This window comes from Pungitius pungitius, chromosome 6 (genome assembly GCF_949316345.1).
Source record: "Pungitius pungitius chromosome 6, fPunPun2.1, whole genome shotgun sequence".
NCBI lineage: Eukaryota > Metazoa > Chordata > Actinopteri > Perciformes > Gasterosteidae > Pungitius > Pungitius pungitius.
In genome coordinates this window covers 14566308-14584640 of record NC_084905.1, presented here as the reverse complement: position 1 = coordinate 14584640, position 18333 = coordinate 14566308, and the positions used below count along the sequence as shown (strand labels likewise).

General features: G+C 46.8%; 1 protein-coding gene across 1 annotated transcript in view; it reads right to left on the bottom strand.

Annotated features, from left to right (window-relative positions):
- The window catches only part of tspan18b (tetraspanin 18b), a 28884-nt gene extending 12213 nt beyond the window's left edge, over window positions 1-16671 (bottom strand). Inside the window, exon 1 of the mRNA XM_037452228.2 lies at window positions 16393-16671. The gene's annotated coding sequence lies outside the window, so the exon portion shown is untranslated. The remainder of the gene's footprint in view (window positions 1-16392) is intronic.
- Between the last annotated feature and the right edge of the window lie 1662 nt (window positions 16672-18333).

The following is an 18333-nucleotide window of genomic DNA, read 5'->3' as shown; positions in this document are numbered from 1 at the left end:
ATTAGAAGATTGCCACAGTCTCCTCATACAGCTTCTGAAAAGACCTTGATCTCATGCATAATTTACTGAAAGAAGAAGAATACCTGGGTTTATCTACTCGCTAGTTTAAACTGTCAATGTGCAATACGTTTTCTACCAACTGTGTCTAATGAGCGTAAATGCTTTAAAACTTTCTCCTTTTCCTAAACTACTTTGCCACAAGTCAACTCGCAATGAGAGCCAATTAAACTGCTGGTATTCCAGGCTCAATGTGCAGAAATAGTCGGCAGCGTTTGTTTTGACTGACACTCCTTTAGGGCCGGTTTCAAAGCCCCGGCACAGGCAAACTACAGCATCGAGTACGGTGGGAGCTGCCTACGGAGGCATGAACAGCGCACCGCTCATGCCATTAGATGGTGAAATACAGACAGGGTGTTCTCAGCCTGACTGGTGCAGTGAACGGAGACGTTCCGGCCGGCAGAGCCAGACACATCTGGCACCTGTATCGCCATCGGATTCACCGGGACGCCCAACCCAAGTGACAGTGGCAGCAGGACGCCCTGCCGCGCACACGCGCACACACACGCGAAAAAGGCAATCAAAGCCGGAGTGAGGAGCCACGGACGGGATGGCAGACGTGGTGGTGAGATGCAGCGGAATGATACACCGCCTTATCACGGAGGCTTGAATTCAGACGCTGCAAAGCACAGGCGGGAAGATGGAATCAATAACATCTCTGAAAGCTGCTCACATACGTGTGGACCCAAAGGACGGAGCCGGCGATTTTGCTAAATATTCCCCCATCGACTCAGAATACATAATCATTTATACTGCAAACCCTTTATATCTAGTTTGAGTCCATCACAGCAGGCAATACGTACATCCCTATTATCATCATCATCAGCAGAGGGGTCACATTTCACACTGAAAGCCTGTTGCAGAGGAGTCTCTCCCGAACCCCTTGTTTAGAGCGCCATTAGCCGTTGAAGAGCAACAGTGGTGAGGGTCTGCATTAGTTTCAGGTTTCCATGGAAACCCCTTTTCCACCGGAAAGTGGAGCACCAATAGGATCGCAGAGCCGGTTATGGGGGTGAGGAGCGAGATGAGCGCGGACGGCTGAGAAAGCACAACAATGGGACGAACCCTCGAGGGAGACCAGAAAGGCCGAGCTGCTGAGGGTCCAACAAAGCGGGGAACGACCCAACGCTAAAGGAAAGGTTTCATCTGCATCCGCTCAACGGCTTTCCTTTTATCGATGCCTCTCGCCGGCTCGTCATTGACATTTAAGCTCACGAGCCCCGTGGGCAATCTAGACGTCAAGGCAGCCACTAATTGATTCGCTTCTGCTGATGTTTCAGGCTCTGACAATATTATTGCGTCACCGTCATTTATCCAGTGTGTAGGACAGTGGAACACGATGAATGCATACGGTACCGTTATCCCCCACGGTGCCATTCACAGCAGAAATAGCAGAGGAAAGTGTAGGTAAAGGAATAAAAGGGCCCATGAATTGTCAGACAGTGTCTGACCTTGGTATTGGGGGCTGTTGGAAAAGGTTCTAAATCATATTCGACTTTGGGTCGGGTCTCATTTTAGTGTCTGTGCGTTGAAAGATGGAGTCACACTCAGTATTCCCTTTTAGGAAGAGCAGCAGCCTATGAATGAAATTAACACTAATAAATATCAATTACTTTTGGAATATTAATTCATAGAAAAGATAATAATAGTTTATAAAATGATAAATTCCTCTCACCCAGTTTGCAGGATGTTTTGTTGTTAATGCAGGAGGTGAAAATAGGACCTCAAGCTCTTTGTTTGGGTTTTGATTCTTGATCTTGACTGTGCAGAGTGTATGAAGTATTCACGCTTCCCTCTCAAATCTTTTACTCTTCATATAACTATTTCAATTTCCCTTTACAGCGACGTGTCATTTAAAGTTGGCCAAGCAAACTTCTGCCATCAAACGTAATCTGACGAGATGCTTGTGTTGGGCCTTTATAATTATCTTATGCTACACCATAGGACTCATCTTATGTTTAATGTCTTGTCTTTGCCCCCTAGGTCCTCTCATCCTGCCAAATCGGCTGAAAAACCGTGACTGAAATGTGAAAGTTCGAAGAACAGCAGGATGCTTGGTCAGCGACACTTCCTCTGGGGACAGGAAGTGACCATTCTTCCATATACACCTCCCAGCTGGGTTTAAACTCAACTTATTTCTGACCCGCATTGAGATACGAAAACCTGCACATTTAGAGAGGATGACCAAACCTTTACAAACACACAAAAGGAAAGTACAAATCTACAGTTCTGGATGTTGGACCTCTTTGGTGATCATTTATATCATGCAATAATTTTTAAGAAATGAGAAGTAGGTGCACTCGGGTTACAAGGCCGGCTGCAGGGCATTCCCTCGTTTTCAGCCTACAACTCTCCCAGCTAAAAGAATCAGGTTTGTTTTCTCCGTGTTATTTGCTTTGCGCTAAATGGAAACCTGATAAGGATTCGGCCCCCGGAGACGTGTTTAGAGGATTCTATTTGGACACTAATGAAAGCCGACACTGTGTCTGCTAAGTCGGCGGCAAACATCAGCCAGGACTCCGGCTCCTCGGGCTCGTTTGCTTCACGTCTACAAAGAAGACGTCATTAAAAAGGAAAAAAAGTGAGGTGTCCCAACAAAGATCAGTTCAAAAACACCCCCCGTTGACACCACGACGAAGAACAGCAGCAGGACTACTTGTTGTTATTTTCTTTCAACCCGGGCCTGTCAAGCTTAACAAGCCGCCGTGTACAGCCGCTACACTTTCACCCTACTTCCCAGGCCCCGGAGGCCAGGCCAGCCCCCCCCCCCCAGGTTTCTGCAGGGTAGCACCACGGGGCTTTGAAGTTAAGCGATTAAAGGGGGGGGGAGCTGTCGAGTGGCGGTGATGCGGCTAAGGTTGGAAGAAGGGGAGGATCAGTACGAGGGACGGGAAAAGGCTGCGAGTACTGAGAGCTCAGGGCCCCGTGGGATGCAATTAAGAGAAAGGCCTTTTTTTAGTGAGGGGTTACGAAAACACACCGGAGGATACCAGCGGAGCGGCCTCGCAAGCCAAGGAAAGAGTTCATTACTACACACAGGGGGGGGGGGGCTGCTAAACTCACGTCTGTCCGAACACCCCCCCCCCCCTGCCCCCCACCCACGAGCTGAGGAACAGCCGCACGAGAACCGATTCCAGCGCAGTTAAATCGTAAAGCTCGGTAAAGCCTCAAACTTTAGAGCGGAGCCGGGATGAAGATCCGAGCTGGCAGCAGAACGAGGAAGACTTCCCTCAGGATGTTTTACTCAGAAAAAAACAACAACACACACACACACACACCCGGTTCGCAGTCTGGTCTGATCAGAAGAAAGACTCATGAATTATAGAGTGATGTGCAGAATATTTTGTCATCTTCATTCGGTCTTTACAATATCTTATCATTTCAGCTTTAGTAACAACTAATTGTCAGTAACTTGATCCCTACCTTACTCAACAGGTATGTCTGCCAAAGCATTTAAACCACAACACTTCCACTGCAATAGTTTGATGGTTTTGTGTGATGCTCCACCTGAAAGACTAAAAAAAAAACTGTTTTAATCCATGTTGTTTTGTACCAAAACATATGGTGACACTTAATATTTCAATATAGAAATATGTGGTCACTGCTGTCCTCTAAGTCAAACCAGCCACTTGGACATGTGTTAAAGACACATCTGGTAACCATTTCTAGGCCTCATTTAAATGTTTGCTAAAATACCATAAAGCAGTAGATTCCATTTGTCAAAATCAGATTGTGAAACAGTTCCTGTAATGATACGTGACCTTAATATGCCCTCCTCTTTGTCCCTTTGCTTGCTTTTCACACATGAAGTTTGCTGACGAACAATGCGAACGAAAAATACGGTTAACATCCAAAAGCAGGACACACAACATGTGGAAAGAGATTCCTTGCTCAGTTGGACCACATGCAACTTATTTTCATGATTAAAAACATTGGAAAGGCGTTTGCATGCCTCCGAAAGAATAAATGATCTGATAGATCGCTAAAATGCACATGAAGCAATTCCGAAGCAAAGAGGTTTGGCTTTTTTTTTTTAACTTTGCTTCGTGACCACTTGGCAAATGCCTGTAAGTCACAAGCGAATGCAAATGAGTAACGAACTTAGATTTTTGGGTTGAGGGACACGCGGATCTCTACCTAGCTGTAAGGCAACATCAGTTCAGCCCAAATCCCGAGGGGCAGTGGGTCCGGTACAAGTCATGAGCACACTCAGCAAAGCAAACCATTCAGATAATTGTAGCAGATAACCATGATTGATTGATTGATTGCAAAACAAATATTTCTCTTTGGCCAATTTGAAGCACGGATTTTTTTCCAACCATAGACAAGGTGAAACACTACTGTGAAGCCTGAGCGGAAACAACATTTTGTTTACGAGTACAAACATGTGGCTCACATTACAAAAGTACAAACAGACATGGGGGAAGATGGCAGGATTGCTGCCCAGATTATAACGCCTGGTGGTGTTTTGGATCACACAATTGTGGCAGTGTTCATTGTTGCAGGTATCCAGCCAAAACCTCTCTATAAAAAAACATGTTAAGGATAGCGCATGTCGACAGGAAGTCACCTGTTTCTCAAACAAACACCAGAAACGTATTAAAAACCCACTGCTTTGGAGTTTCCTGTGGTGTTTTATGGCGGACCACCGTTACCAACATCCTGAAAATAAATGCAATCTTGGGAAATGACCTACGGGGGGACGAGAAGCATAACGCGTTGTATAGTGATTTAGTATAGCTATTTTTGTCAATTTAGAATCACAAACTGATTGCAAGATTAAATGTGTTGAGATGTGCATTTACATCTGTGCTAATGTTGGGTATCCTACAAGTATCACTGAAAGCATTAACTCTCACAGCTCAGTTTGAAAATCAAGCAGAAATCACTCAGGAAACTGAAGTCACAGAGTCACAAAGAGTCAAAAGAAATTAGAGGGCTGCAACACTTAAAAAACGCCTCACGAATCCGTATGAGTCCCCACTGATTGCAGACTCATATTTTACTAGTTTACATTATACATCAATGAGGTTTTTATCTTAAACAGGCATTTTATGTGCACACTACAATCAATTTCTTGCGCCGTAATATGTTGAGTAATAAAAAGGGTACGTCAATTTGAGTTTTCCATCCTACCTGTGAACACATGTGATAACGTATGTAAGCAACACAGACAACGGCCGGACTCACAGATGCTTAAACCAACCTAAATGGTTGGGTGGCCATTTGCGGGGGGGAAAAACCCACCACTTCTAGTACTTAGTTTGGGTGCTCCCGCAGGTTTTCTTTCCCATGAAATCCCTGGGGGAGAATAAGCGTTGTGTTGGAAATAGTTTCAGAGCTATAATATACAGTACATCTCAAGCAAGGTGGCAGCTTGCATCTTGGTGGATTTTGCAGAGCGCTCTACAGGAGCAGCAGGGCAGGTGCCCCGCCGAGTTACGAGCCCCAGAAGCTTTGCATCTGGATTGTTTCCTCGAGGAGGAGGGGGGGTGGGGGTGGGGGGCGGCGCTCCACGCTGGGACCTCCTCATAAAACTGCACATGTGCCAAAGAACCCTAAATCCCTCCATTTCCTTCGACGTCAGCCCGCATGCGGTTGCGGTGACAGGCGGTGAAAAATGACTCTCGCCTTTTCGTTTCTCACAATTTGAAATACGCCGTCATTATTGGCCCAATATCCAAAACCGTGTTTCTGCCAGATGGGTGAAAAATGTTTTTTTTAAATCACTCTTGTTCTTCAGTAGTGCAGGGTGAGACGGGAGGATTCCCGAAGCAGCGGAAGACGCAACCAGGATAGAGAAGAACAACTCTGGACTGTGAGGCCACTCCAAAAAAAAAAAAAAAAAAAAGCCTTACGGTGCACACGCCTTTCTGCATGGGTTCACTATGAGCTCCACTCCCGGGACAAGGAGTTGAAAGATATCCTTTTCGGGGAGATGTTGCAAGTGAGTCCCAAGAGGAAAACGGCACCGACTGAAATGTGGAAAAAGGAGGGTTGGAGATTTTCCACGGCACAATCTTGTGAAATTGCAGGAGTGCTTGAAGAAACATTCCTTCGAAAGGGCTGAAGGAGCCACAAGCGGGGAAACGTCAGGAGGAATCACGCTTGGCTCAACACAAAAAGCACTCAGAGAAATGAGATTTAATCTGCTGAGCTTAGAGTGTATTAGCCAGATGTAAACAGTCAGCACCAGCTGTGAGAAAGTTAAGTTCTGTGACCGCAATGACTTGGAAAAACCATTAATAAAACATCAAGCATTAACAACGAAATAGACTTATATTTAAGGGCATAAAGAAACAACTTCCAAAAGCCAGGGACAGCGCTGTTGTGGGAGTCGTTGGGTCAAGGTTAACTGGCCCCACTGAAGCCCTTTCTCTATGAGAATCCTCTGCCTCCAGGCCGGAGCTGTGGGAAAGGGAGTTTATGCAATTACATCACATTGATTTATGGGTGACAAAGGAAAGATGGGGAGAGAATGGGAAACTGAGCTGCTTGGAGGCGGTCCAAGATTTGGTCCCCTGAAGAAACACGTCGATAGGTTTACACCACAAAACATGATGGATCTGAGACAATTGTGCGGGGACCACTGCGGTCAGAGCAACTATGGCAACACAGTGAGGTCGAACCTATCGAAAGATGATGGGTTTTGATTTACAACCGAAAACACACAAAGCGTGAACCCCGCCCCCCCCACCCCTCTAATTCTAATGCAGAAGCTTCTCGAGGAACCTGCTCATGGAGCACAGGACGATGACAAGTTCAGAGTAGCAACGGCATCACCTTTAATTTCCTCACCTCTGGTGATGAGCTGATGACAAAAGCTGTGATGCCGAGCAGATGCCACCGATTCTTGTCTTGAGTTTTAATTGCCTGCAGTGATGAAATTGCCCGAGCGTGCAGTGCAGCGCTAGCGGGGTAGCATATCTCCATCGGCCCACCGCGGCCCAACACTTATAAATAAACAGTCCATTTGGTGCTCTCCACTACATTAACGGGCCACGGGAGTGACCACGGCTGGAGTGATGGCGAAGCATAATAACGCTTTCTGCTTATTTAACCATTAGCAAGTGACTGGAGTTTAAAAATGCTAAATAAACGATAAGAAACAGCCGTCTTTCACCTCACTTGTGCAGGGGATGCACGTGCAGAGCTCCTGTGAGCTGAAACCAAGCCGCCGTGTGACTGAAGTACAAATCAGCTGAAGCTGTAACTTAAAAAGCATCGTCTATCACATTGTCACAGATGAATGTTGCAGATTGTGAAAAGAAGTGAGCAAAAAGATGACGTCTATTTAGAATTTCTGTCATACAGTCCAAACAAATAACATATGAGCAACTCATTAGTTTTCCCCACATGGGACTTTAATGCCAGCCAGACAAATACAGAAAGACCGTCAGTAGAATATGTTTATGGAGTTACAGTAGGAGATATTCAATCGCTGTTTTTTTGCTTTGCAAGATCTCCTACAGTCTGCAAAGTCTCTAGCTTCTTGGAAACAAAACAGACCTTTAGTTCGGGCCAAAAGCAACAGAATAAATATATACATGAGGAGCCGGCCAAATATTTGAAGGGGGTGTTTTGAAAGCTCACAGAGGAGACTGGATTATCATGTGAGATGGGGGTTGCTCTAGATGTGGCAAAAGTATGGAAAGCTCACTCACAGACGTTGCGGGTAAGAAAAGGTTGGACATCTGCTACTTATTATGTAAAAAAAAAAGCTGCTTGTCCAATTCCAAACTGCCTGCAGAGATAAGCAAAAGTGGTTTAGGTAATTGCTCAAAACATTGGCTTTTTGTTCCGTGGTCGTTTCTTTTGTGCATCGTTTCAATGAGAGGAGATGATGAGATCATGTTATTGGTTATTGACTGAGACTACATTTTCATTGTAGTATTAAAAAAGAATACCCTAAAAGCTATTTGATCTGTGTATAATCCATGGTCATCTATCAGATAATAAAAGCCAAGAGGTTGGATGCTTTATCAGCGTCTATAAAGCCAAATTACAGGTCCACGGCCTTTCAGAGACACCCTCCAAATCACTTTGGCTTCAACATTTGTGCCAAGGCATTTCACGTGGGACCCGAATGCTGCCAAGTATCATTGGGAAAGATGATCGGGGGCCCAGTTCCTACAGGGCGCAAACTCTTGGAGAAAAGCCCGAGCCGTCGTTTCTCCCCCCCCCGACCCCGCAAACACCTCACAGTTCAGAGCGTCACACTCAGGTGGTCAAAATGCGGCTGGATGACTTGGCTCCCGACCCGTCGCCTCCACGTGGGACAGGGGACAAATCAACGAGATTCATCCAAGTTCTCATGCAACTAAACCAATGACACGGAAGAAACGTTCAAATGTCACTGATGCGCGTGGGCCATCTCTGATACGCATGTGTGAAGGTGATACCTTGATTCTGGTCAGAGAAATAAGAACCAAAATACATTCTCATGAAAATATAAAAACTCCTTTGATATACATGAAATGGGTAAATGGTGGCGAGCTTTTCTGGGCAGTGGATTCTCATTTTTCCCCTAAAGCTTCAAAAGAAAAAGCTGTGGCAAAGTGAGGATTATGGAAAAAAGGAATTATTCTTCACGGTCTGCATGTCTTTAACCTAATAACTATTAGCAAAAAAAAAGATTCACAGCCAAGAAAATACTACCTCTATTTTTACTCTCCTCTCCTTAGAAAACCTTATCTTCTTAAGAATTCCTCGGGTAAAGTCGAGCCCCTGCTTTTATAAAACGCTGCAATGGTAGCGTGCCGTTGGCTTGTGGCCGAGACCCATCAGTTGGAATTGACCGACTGTTTGCCCAAAGGACAGAGGCGGCGTTGTACTGCCGTGACCCGTGGATGTCGTCTTGGGGAGCGCGCTTTTAAAGTAGTCGTGGGCTAAAAATTTCATAAAAAGGACCATCAAATAATCATGAGGCAGCAAGGCGGTTCGGTCTTTGCTGGCTAATCGTTTTCCCCTTTTGAGGGGTAAAAATAACTGTCTACAGCGTGTACATTTCGTCTGCCGTTAACAGGCAAAGTGGATTCTCCAGTCGGACACGCACGCTCAATTCATCACCGTAAAAAGCAGGTAGGGATGTGCTCCAAGAAACCATCGCTGTAAATCTTCACACAACCGGGTAACTCTAATGTGCGTCACGTTTTTTTTTTTTTAAACCACAAGTGGTCTGATGATACGTTATCGGCCAATAAATAGAAAGACGTTGAGGGAAAACTCGCAGAAAACCCTTAAAGATTATATTTAGCAACGCCTGTGTCGAACTCTAATCTGATCAATCAAGCAAAGCAAACCAGGAGAAGCAGCTCTAAGGGCAGATGTTCCTCACCTACACTGCTGCTTATACGCTGTGAAATTCTTCGGTCCCTGTCCTTTAACAAGCAGAAATATAAAAGCTTGTGATCCTGGCGGGGGGGACATCATTAGCCCGCCATTCCCCCCAAGTTTCCCCAGGTAGAAGTTGCAACCTGCGGAGGGCTGTTTTCTAATCAAACAATGATTCCCCCCCCCCCCCCCCCCCCCCCCCGACAAGGAGCCTGTATGTCTGATGGAGTCTCTCCCTGTGGGAGGGACGGCTACATTTCTGTTATCCAACCATCCAGCGCTGTGGACGAGGTGTGTGGGCTTTAAAAAGCCAGCAAGCTAGTGGAAAGACAAATGCTTGGTACTCCCTCTTCTTTTGGAATGATGTTTAAACACAAATGCACACTCTCCCGTTGCAAGAGAGAAGAAAGAGAATCACATTAGCCCAGTTGAGTCTACTGAAGTTCACAATCATCACTTCCAAGTTGAAATAAAATTATTTCAGCTGTGCTGCGAGTACAATTCTAAACATTTAACCTAGATTCAAGCAGATATGAAATCCATGAACAGTAAATATGAAACGACCCCGATTCCAGTTGACTCCTGCCAGCATCACTCAGGCTGCAGCAGCGTCTGTGTGTGTGTGTGTGTGTGTGTGTGTGTGTGTGTGTGTGTGTGTGTGTGTGTGTGTGTGTGTGTGTGTGTGTGTGTGTGTGTGTGTGTGTGTGTGTGTGTGTGTGTGTGTGTGTGTGTGTGTGTGTGTGTGTGTGTGTGTGTGTGTGTGTGTGTGTGTGTGTGTGTGTGTGTGTGTGTGTGCGCGCGCGCTTCATGTTCATTTGTGCATTTGAGGTTTGTACGATTATCACTGACTGGAACAGCAAAGTGTTATTAGCAGACTGGGAAGCAAACCCTGAATCACACTCAAAATAAATCTCTACGGGGGGGGGGGGGGGGTAATCTATAATTCAGCCCCGCTGGAGAAGCCCACAGGGCAAACAAAGACTACGTCACTGGGTACCAACTAACAGTCCATGAATCTGACCTAAATGCACCTTCTCTTCACATCGCGACTTACAATCAAGCGAAAGCGAGCTGATGAGCCGACATCAAGCGCCACACCACACATGCATGCATTTAATTGGTTAAAAATTGGCTAATTGTCTGGGTCACGATTATCGAGCTAATGTCCATGCATACAATCATTCCTGCGCTGCACATTACCAAATCAATTTGATAGCAAGTGCGTGTTGGTATTTGCGGGCAACAATTACCTCATTGCATTATACCGTGACGCCGGCCCATCGTTGGTGATTAAAAATAAAGAGGATGTTTAAGGGGGCTCTTTTGTGCAGAGGAATTGAAGATACACGCTAAAAAAAGCCCAAGATGAGTAATGAGGGCATTCTTGTGAAACTATATTCTCTTATCCCAGAAATGTGGATGGAAAGAGCAGCAGCACTCGAGAAGGAGGACCTGGGAGAGAGAGAGAGAGAGAGAGAGAGAGAGAGAGAGAGAGAGAGAGAGAGAGAGAGAGATGCGAGGGGTTGACGAGTGGAGAGTTGGTACACAGTTGTGGCAACTGAAGAGAGAAAGACCAGAAGCCGGGAGAGAGTCCCAATTTATCAGGAAAAAAAAACGCATCAGTCGGGAGGCGAGAGCACCATTAGACCCAATGAGTCACAGGGAGAGGCTGAAAAAAAACATTCATGGGCTGCGCTCGGCTCGCAGCACCTTCAGCAGAAATGAAGACTGATACCAAATACTAGCTTGAAAAATGCCTCCGATGCAGCCTAAAATGCTGGACTATGCTCTCTCCATAAATCCTGCCTGATCAGTGCTTCTCATTTGCAGCTCTCGACAAAGGTGAGAAAGAAGGTGAGACGGCTCGGTCGTTAGCGACCAAAAGGCTCGATGCTGGCGGACAGCGTGACGACAGCCGGAGTGAAATGTCAGCTACTTGGAAATATCCAACACGGGAACGTCATTCAAACCATAGATGGTGAACGCAGGTTATATGGCAGTCCTTCTCTGGAGGTGTGTGGTTGTGTTTTATTAACCCTGACCCGAGCCATAAAACAATGATAGGAAACCAATCACATCTATACAAGGTCAGCAGAATAAAGCTGTTCGTTGTTCAATCTGCAATCTTTAGTCCATGTAACGCCTTTGCAGATCTACACAGGGGGGGGGGGGGGGGGGGGATTTATGGTAAGCGTGGGTTACAGAGGTTAGACAGTAGCTACGGCAATTATTTTCATTCTGTGCATCCGCACACTAGTCGATTAATTAGTTTGGCAGAAAGCATAGAGAGGTCTGATAAATGGTGATATCCAGCGGTTGCGGTTTATTCTTGGTTTGCAGAAATTCACTCTACAATTAAAAAAATATAACCTAAAAAGAGCTTCATCCTCTAATTAGTCAGTTGCCTTTTCCATTCAGCGATGATGTGTACAGCAGGATTTAAACCCTTCAAATCCCAACGAAGAATACAGAAGCAGAATTGTACCTTCAATCTGCAGAGAACAGCCCAAACATGGAGTCAATGCAAGGTCAAAAACACAACAAAGATTGTCTTCATTCTCCACCCATCATCTCTTCTGCAGTGATTCACAAACACAGTCAGTCATTCATGTTGATAAATGATGCCTCAGAACATTGAGTCTCTTTGAAACCCTTAACGGCAATTTAACTGGAAGTCTCACAGGAGTTCTTTATCTATAAAATGTTCAAATTGGCACAAAGTGTAATGTATTGTACAGTGAAGAGCTCCAGTGTTAGTCAGTTAGTGTGGGAAACAAATCGCACACCCATAAAATGAGCTCTTCCTCCCTGGTGCGTCTTGATTAGCACCCAGCTTCCTGCGGCCCATTGTGTTGACACTGGACCCAAAGTGAGTCACACCAGCGCTATTGTGTGAACTTAGCAAAGAACCGCTTGTGCATCTCTGCCAAGTGAACACAAATGCCTCTGCAGATGAAGCATAACGCTCTGTGGTGCTCTCTCAGACTTTTGTTCAGTGCCAGATATACATGTGCTTAAACTTCAGCATCATTCGCTAAATCAGAGTTGTGCAGGCCGGTAATCTCCCCCCAACAAGTCACCCCGAGTCAAAAACCTCCCAGTGCCAACCCGAACCCCTTCTGTGAGCTTTGAGTACATCCGCGGGGGATGAAACGAGCAACAAGGTGATTGAAGAAACCCTCCGGCAAACGCAGAGGGGGGATTTACGGAATGTGCAGTGACCGCGAGTCTTTTACTGGACACCGGAGTGACACGCTTTATTAGTTCTGAAAGACGTTATGCGGGGGGAGGGGGCTGGTGGGGGGGTGTGGGAGGGTGGAGATTTTGGAGATTGAAGTGATTCGAACACCCCGAGAAGGGGCCGAGTGTGTACTGTCAACTAAGCGCGGCATGAGGCCGCTATCTGCCGAGCGCAGCTTGTCAAATACATACGTTTTACCTCATTACCTGCTCGGCGCGGCCATTATTGGAGGGAAATAGGGTGAACGCGTGATAAGCACAAAGAATTCTGGGGTTGAGCACAAACAGCCGGCCTGCTTCCTCCTGATAAAAAGGAAGAGAGATCCCCCCCCCACCCCCCACCCCCTCTGCTTCCTGCTCTTGGTGAACTGAGCTGAGGTCATTCACTAAATCCCAGGCCATACAGAGGCACGCACGCAGCGAAGGAACGCACGAATGTGTGAATATTACTGGATGATTTAGCATTTATTTCTTTATACAAAATGTGTCCGTGGAGCTATAAGAGAACTTCTTGGAGGAAACATAAGTAGACGCAGTTGATGAATCACAAATCAAGTTTGAATTGATAAAAAAACGGTCCAGAAAGTCGACAATAACACGATGGCTTCGTTACAGCTTTTCAAAAATCAACCGTGAGTCGAAACTTCTTCTCCAAATCAAAAAAAACACAACCGAAAGAAGGCCAGTCTAATTCAAACTATGTGGAAAACCCAATGTGGAAATGGAAATAATGTTTGTGTCAGTTATTCATTAGAGGAAGCCAGACTCCTTTTCTCCCATTTCTCAAGACATGAGTGGACGCATGAGTCGCCTAAAACAACACAAACGCACATCCTGACGGAGTCATTTGTAAAGTCCACCACGAATGAACACCATGAACACAATTGTCAATCTAGTCAACCCACGACCTGTCCACGCTAGCATGGAATCAATACCGAAGCCCCAACATTTCACCCCAGTTGTGTTTTTCTAGAGGTACGTGTGAGTTGTGTGCTTTGTCGGTCCACCACAACTCTTTCCCAAACAAATAAGGCATACGCAGCTTTGGGAAGCATCAAAGCAGGTTGTTCTTGTACGTGACATGTAAGTCACATTTAGATAATAAACTGCCTTCCACAAAACCACAACAAACACCCAGGTTCAGCTCTAAAACATCCCACAGTGGAGTTGTACTGGATACCGTAACACACCTTCATGGCTTATAAACAGCGGAGGAAAAAAAGATCTATACCTTTCAGAGAGTAAATTATTTCTGCCGGCTGAAAAGAAAATTTCATTTTCTCATGTCTCCTGACAACAAAGATGCTGAAGCCATTACCAGCGGAGGCCTCTGCATCACACACTTTAAATGAAGGGTCCTCTAAGTAATCGAAGAAGAAAAAAGAAAGAAAAAAAAGCAATTTTCTCATTGAGCCAATAGATACTCCATTTAGTTCCGGTCTCTCTACGGACCGCTGCTGCCGTACAGGGGCTGATACCGGGAGGAAAGCGAGCGTAGAGTGATGACCCCGGCCTCGTTTTCCCTCCGCCTTGCTGCTCCGAACCCATCAACACGGATACAGACGTGCTCCGTAGATTGGATGAGGTGGGGAAAGGAAGGACGGCGCTGATGAGAAAATACGGGCACGAGAGGAGAAGAAATAATAAACAGACGAGATCGAGCGAGACAGCCGGAGGGAGGGAGGTGGAAGGAGGTCGCGGGGCGAGGCGGCATGGAATCAGGGACGTGAAATCAGGGCCAGCGATCAAACGACGAGCCAAAGAGGCAGCGGGCACATCAGCCGCTGTTAAGGAGTGAAAGTGAGACAGGGAGAGGGGGGGGGAGGGAGAGGGAGGACGCAGACGCACCCCGGCCATGTGGAACCGCAGATTGATTCATTTCAAGCCTTTAATGAGCGATGCTGTGCCGCGGCCCGGGGCGCCGCCAAGGCAGCCGCCTAGTGCCTCTCGCCAGGAGCCGCCGCCGCCGCCTCACACGGGAGTTCAAACATTTCCATTTCCGCCTGAGGAGCAGAAGTCTCCACACAAGACACGCGCACAAACGCTCTCCATCTTGAACTTCCTCTCCTATTCATTGGGGGTTTTTTTGCTGTGCGTTTCATCGCTGACAGCACAAAAGGTGTAATTAAGAGCAACACGTTATCAGGGGGACTATTAAAATGAGGGTACTGATGCACGGCGGCGAGTCTCACACCAGGTGTTTCGTGTCTGTGGGCGGAATAAATGCCAGCTTGGCTCGGGGGGAGGTTCGAATCCACTCAAACACGCTGCCTGCTAATTGTTACTCTGCACATTGTTGCTGGCAGCCTTTATTCCCTGTATAAATTACACTGTGAGGCTTTTTTACGAGACACGTTGTTTGCATTTGTACTCGTCCTGTAAGCCATCACTTGTGAGTCTGACCAACAGAACTATTTCCCAATAGTCGGTCGGATCAATGCGAAGGAGAGAAAAGGCTTCGGGCGTCTGTGTGTCATCTGTGTATCAAAGCATCAATACTACTGTTTCTCTTTTTTTTTGACAAGGCAAAGGTTCACCCACAACATAGTGAACAAACACGCCCCTGTTTTCAGTCTGCGTGCTTCTGTCCGTACAAGTTGTTCACTGACCAGAGTCATCTGGGGTTGAGGAAGAGGAGGGGGGGGGGGGAGAAGGAAAGACGAGACAGAGAAAAGACAGAAATCACTCCAGCGGCATGGTGGCACAGCTCATTATTCAGGACAGGAGCGGATTTGTCCGCCCGGGCTGCTGTGAGTGATTTGATTCTGCTCTCCTGTTCCCTGGGCCTCAGGGTGACAGAGAGCCCGGAGAGAAAGGCGCCCACTTTAACCCGAGGCAAGAAAATCCAACCCGGCGAACACACCTGGGAGCTGGTGTGTGTGTTAATAGGGGGCCCTTGGAGCCAGTTAATTGGGTAAAATCTGATTAGAACCGGATTTCCAGCTGTCACCATATAGAAAAGTGCTTTTAGCTGTTTGTATCCAAACTTTGAGAATGACACTCTAAAGTCACAGTTTTTTTTTTTAAAAGTCGTCTTTACAGTGTCCTCAGAAGACTTTCACAGTCCTTGAATTTGTCCCTGTCGCCCCAGTGGGCATGAGACATGGGTGAGGTGTTTGGGGACGACGTGTCCCTCTGATTAATGCAACCTGACAGTGAACTGCTGCCCTGCAGCTTAGGTAGCGCCGTCAGAGACATCCATCTGCTGACCCCCATACATCTCTGCAGACAGCCTCCTCCGCGGCCATGGCTGGAGCCCCGTGGGAAGGATACCAGCTTCGAGGGCGAGACACATTTCTCCCCCCCCCCCCCCTCCCCCGACCCCCCGATGTCCGGTTTCTCATGCTGAAAACAGACTTTCACCCATTTTCACCGACCGATTCGGGGCACAGTTCATCACTCGAAGAGATGTATTGTTTGAGCGTGAGTTTTTAATTTCTTTACAGTAAGATAAATAAAAACGAGCTGAAGTTAACTCAAGTTTGAATCCCCCGAACAGTTTTAACGAACAAAACGACTGTGGTGACATTTCGTCCTTATTTAATTCATCTCTAAATGTGTCCCCTGGGTTTTCGCTGCTCGTCTGAAGAGCAAATGTAATTTTCGGCAACAAAGTGAGTAGAAATCAAACACCAGCCGACCGTTCGATCCGCGGTGGGGACAGTGGACAAGGGGACAGGGGGACAGGGGACAGACTCGTTACATTTACATGTTCAACACCCCCGGACTTTAAGTGGTCGAGCGGCGACACGCGCTTCTTACCTGAATGCGGGGCTCGGAGTGGAGACTTCTGTGCGGGACGGAGATGCGTACCTGCGGGAACGTCACTAAACACCAACAAAACTAAAGAATGAGGCCGATCAGCGGGGGACGTCCGACTAATCCAATCCACGGCTGCCCGAGGTCCGCGATCCCAAATGTTGGACACGCGCGCGCCGTGTGCGGAGCGGAGATCAGTGCGCGAACAGTTGAGTGAAGTCGTAGACACCGCAGCTGCTCATCTCGGTTCCCATTCGGCTCCTCTCGGCTCCTCTCGGTTGCACTCGGCTCCGGAGTGGGCGGAGACTCTCATTGCGACCGGCACCGCCTCCGCTTCACTTTATTTTTGCTCCGGTTTCTATTTTATTTTTTACACATCAGAACGTCACATATTTTTTAATCTAAAATTGGATGCAATTTGAACACCTTGTGATTGAGTTGAGTTGAAAGAAAGTTGAGAGAAAAAAAGTTCTCCTAAGTTGTTTCCATCACTACAGAGCCGCATTAATAATGGAGGGGGGGTGGGAAATATGAGCCAACCCAAATTGGAAACAGGGGGCAGCAGTCAGCACAGCCATATCAAACAATAACACGCATGTCCACCAACAGGTCTGAAAGGTCTGAAGCTATCGCCTTACATCCTAATATATGAAGAAGTTGCAGTTTCACTGAGTGATTGTTTCATTGCCGCAGCAGTAGTTCAACTTCCTGTCTCGTCCCTTGTCAGGTCTCGTCTTCCCCTGAAAGGTTGCCTGGAAACCAGATGAAACGCCAGTGCATTGCTCCGTGGGCAAAAAATAGTCGGCCTACACAACACGCTGGTACTTCAGGTGTGGAATAAAGACATTTTGAGCAGAGTTTTTGACTTCAAACTTTCTATTTGAGTCTAAGCTCAGATAGCAATCTAAGTTGGAACTCCATTTTTTTTCTTCTTGTGTAGCTCTTATCTTTCCTCACCGTCTGCCTCAGTGGGGAAATGTGTTTTCTTTGGAAGTGTATGACAAAGTAATCGTGCATGTCACCGGGTTTATCCCGACAATCTTTCACACACAAACGGGGGGAGGCACGGTGGAAGTCAACATCCTATTCATGGAGATGACACGTCACTTGTGGGGGAAGGCGCCTCATTAAAAAGTTAGATCACAACAACTTACTGCCTCCAATGGTGGATCAGAAGGCATAAAGTAGCCTAGTATTTTGTTCTTGAGAAATCTCATCGCAGTTTTTGAATCCATCGACAGATAAATGACTAATCTCAGATAGCTGATAGTTATTGTTTGTTCCCTGTTAATTATTCATGCCGTGTGCCTCTCTCACAGCCAGAGAACAAGAGTAGTGTTTTTGTTTTGGGTCGCGGGGGGGGGTGTTGGTGGACTGCGAGTGGGGGGGGGGGGGGTGTTGGTGGACTGCGAGTGGGGGGTTGAAGTGTTTTCTCTCCCTCTGTGCTCCTCGTGTCACAAAATCTACTACAGATGGGGAGCAAGATAAGCACTCTGGAGACTGATCTTTTTGCCTTCTCCCCTAAGGTCGCGACACTGACATTCCCAGTAGCATACGTGATGCTCCAAACCCCCAGTCTGCGTGCGTTTTCTCCTGATCCCTTTCTTATTGGCCCTTAGGAAGTCTGCAATTATAGGAGCGTTGCCGAGGTCAAGAATGCGGCCTCGCAGTAACGTTATGAACGAGGCCGATACGGGAAAAAAAAAAACGAAGCGATCCAAGGGAGCTCGGTTCAGAGAAAGGGGGCCTCCGCCAGAGTAAGAAGAGAAGTATCACAGGAATGGCTCAGAACAGCTGTGAGGTGTTTTCTTTTTGGCTCCTTGGGTATTTCCAGAGGGCTCAGAGAGTAAAGGAAGGCTGAGGTGAATCGCTGAGTGGACCGCCTCCTCCCCCCACCTTTTGAGCGCTGACACGGATCACTGGTGTTGGGGAAAAGTCCTCTCT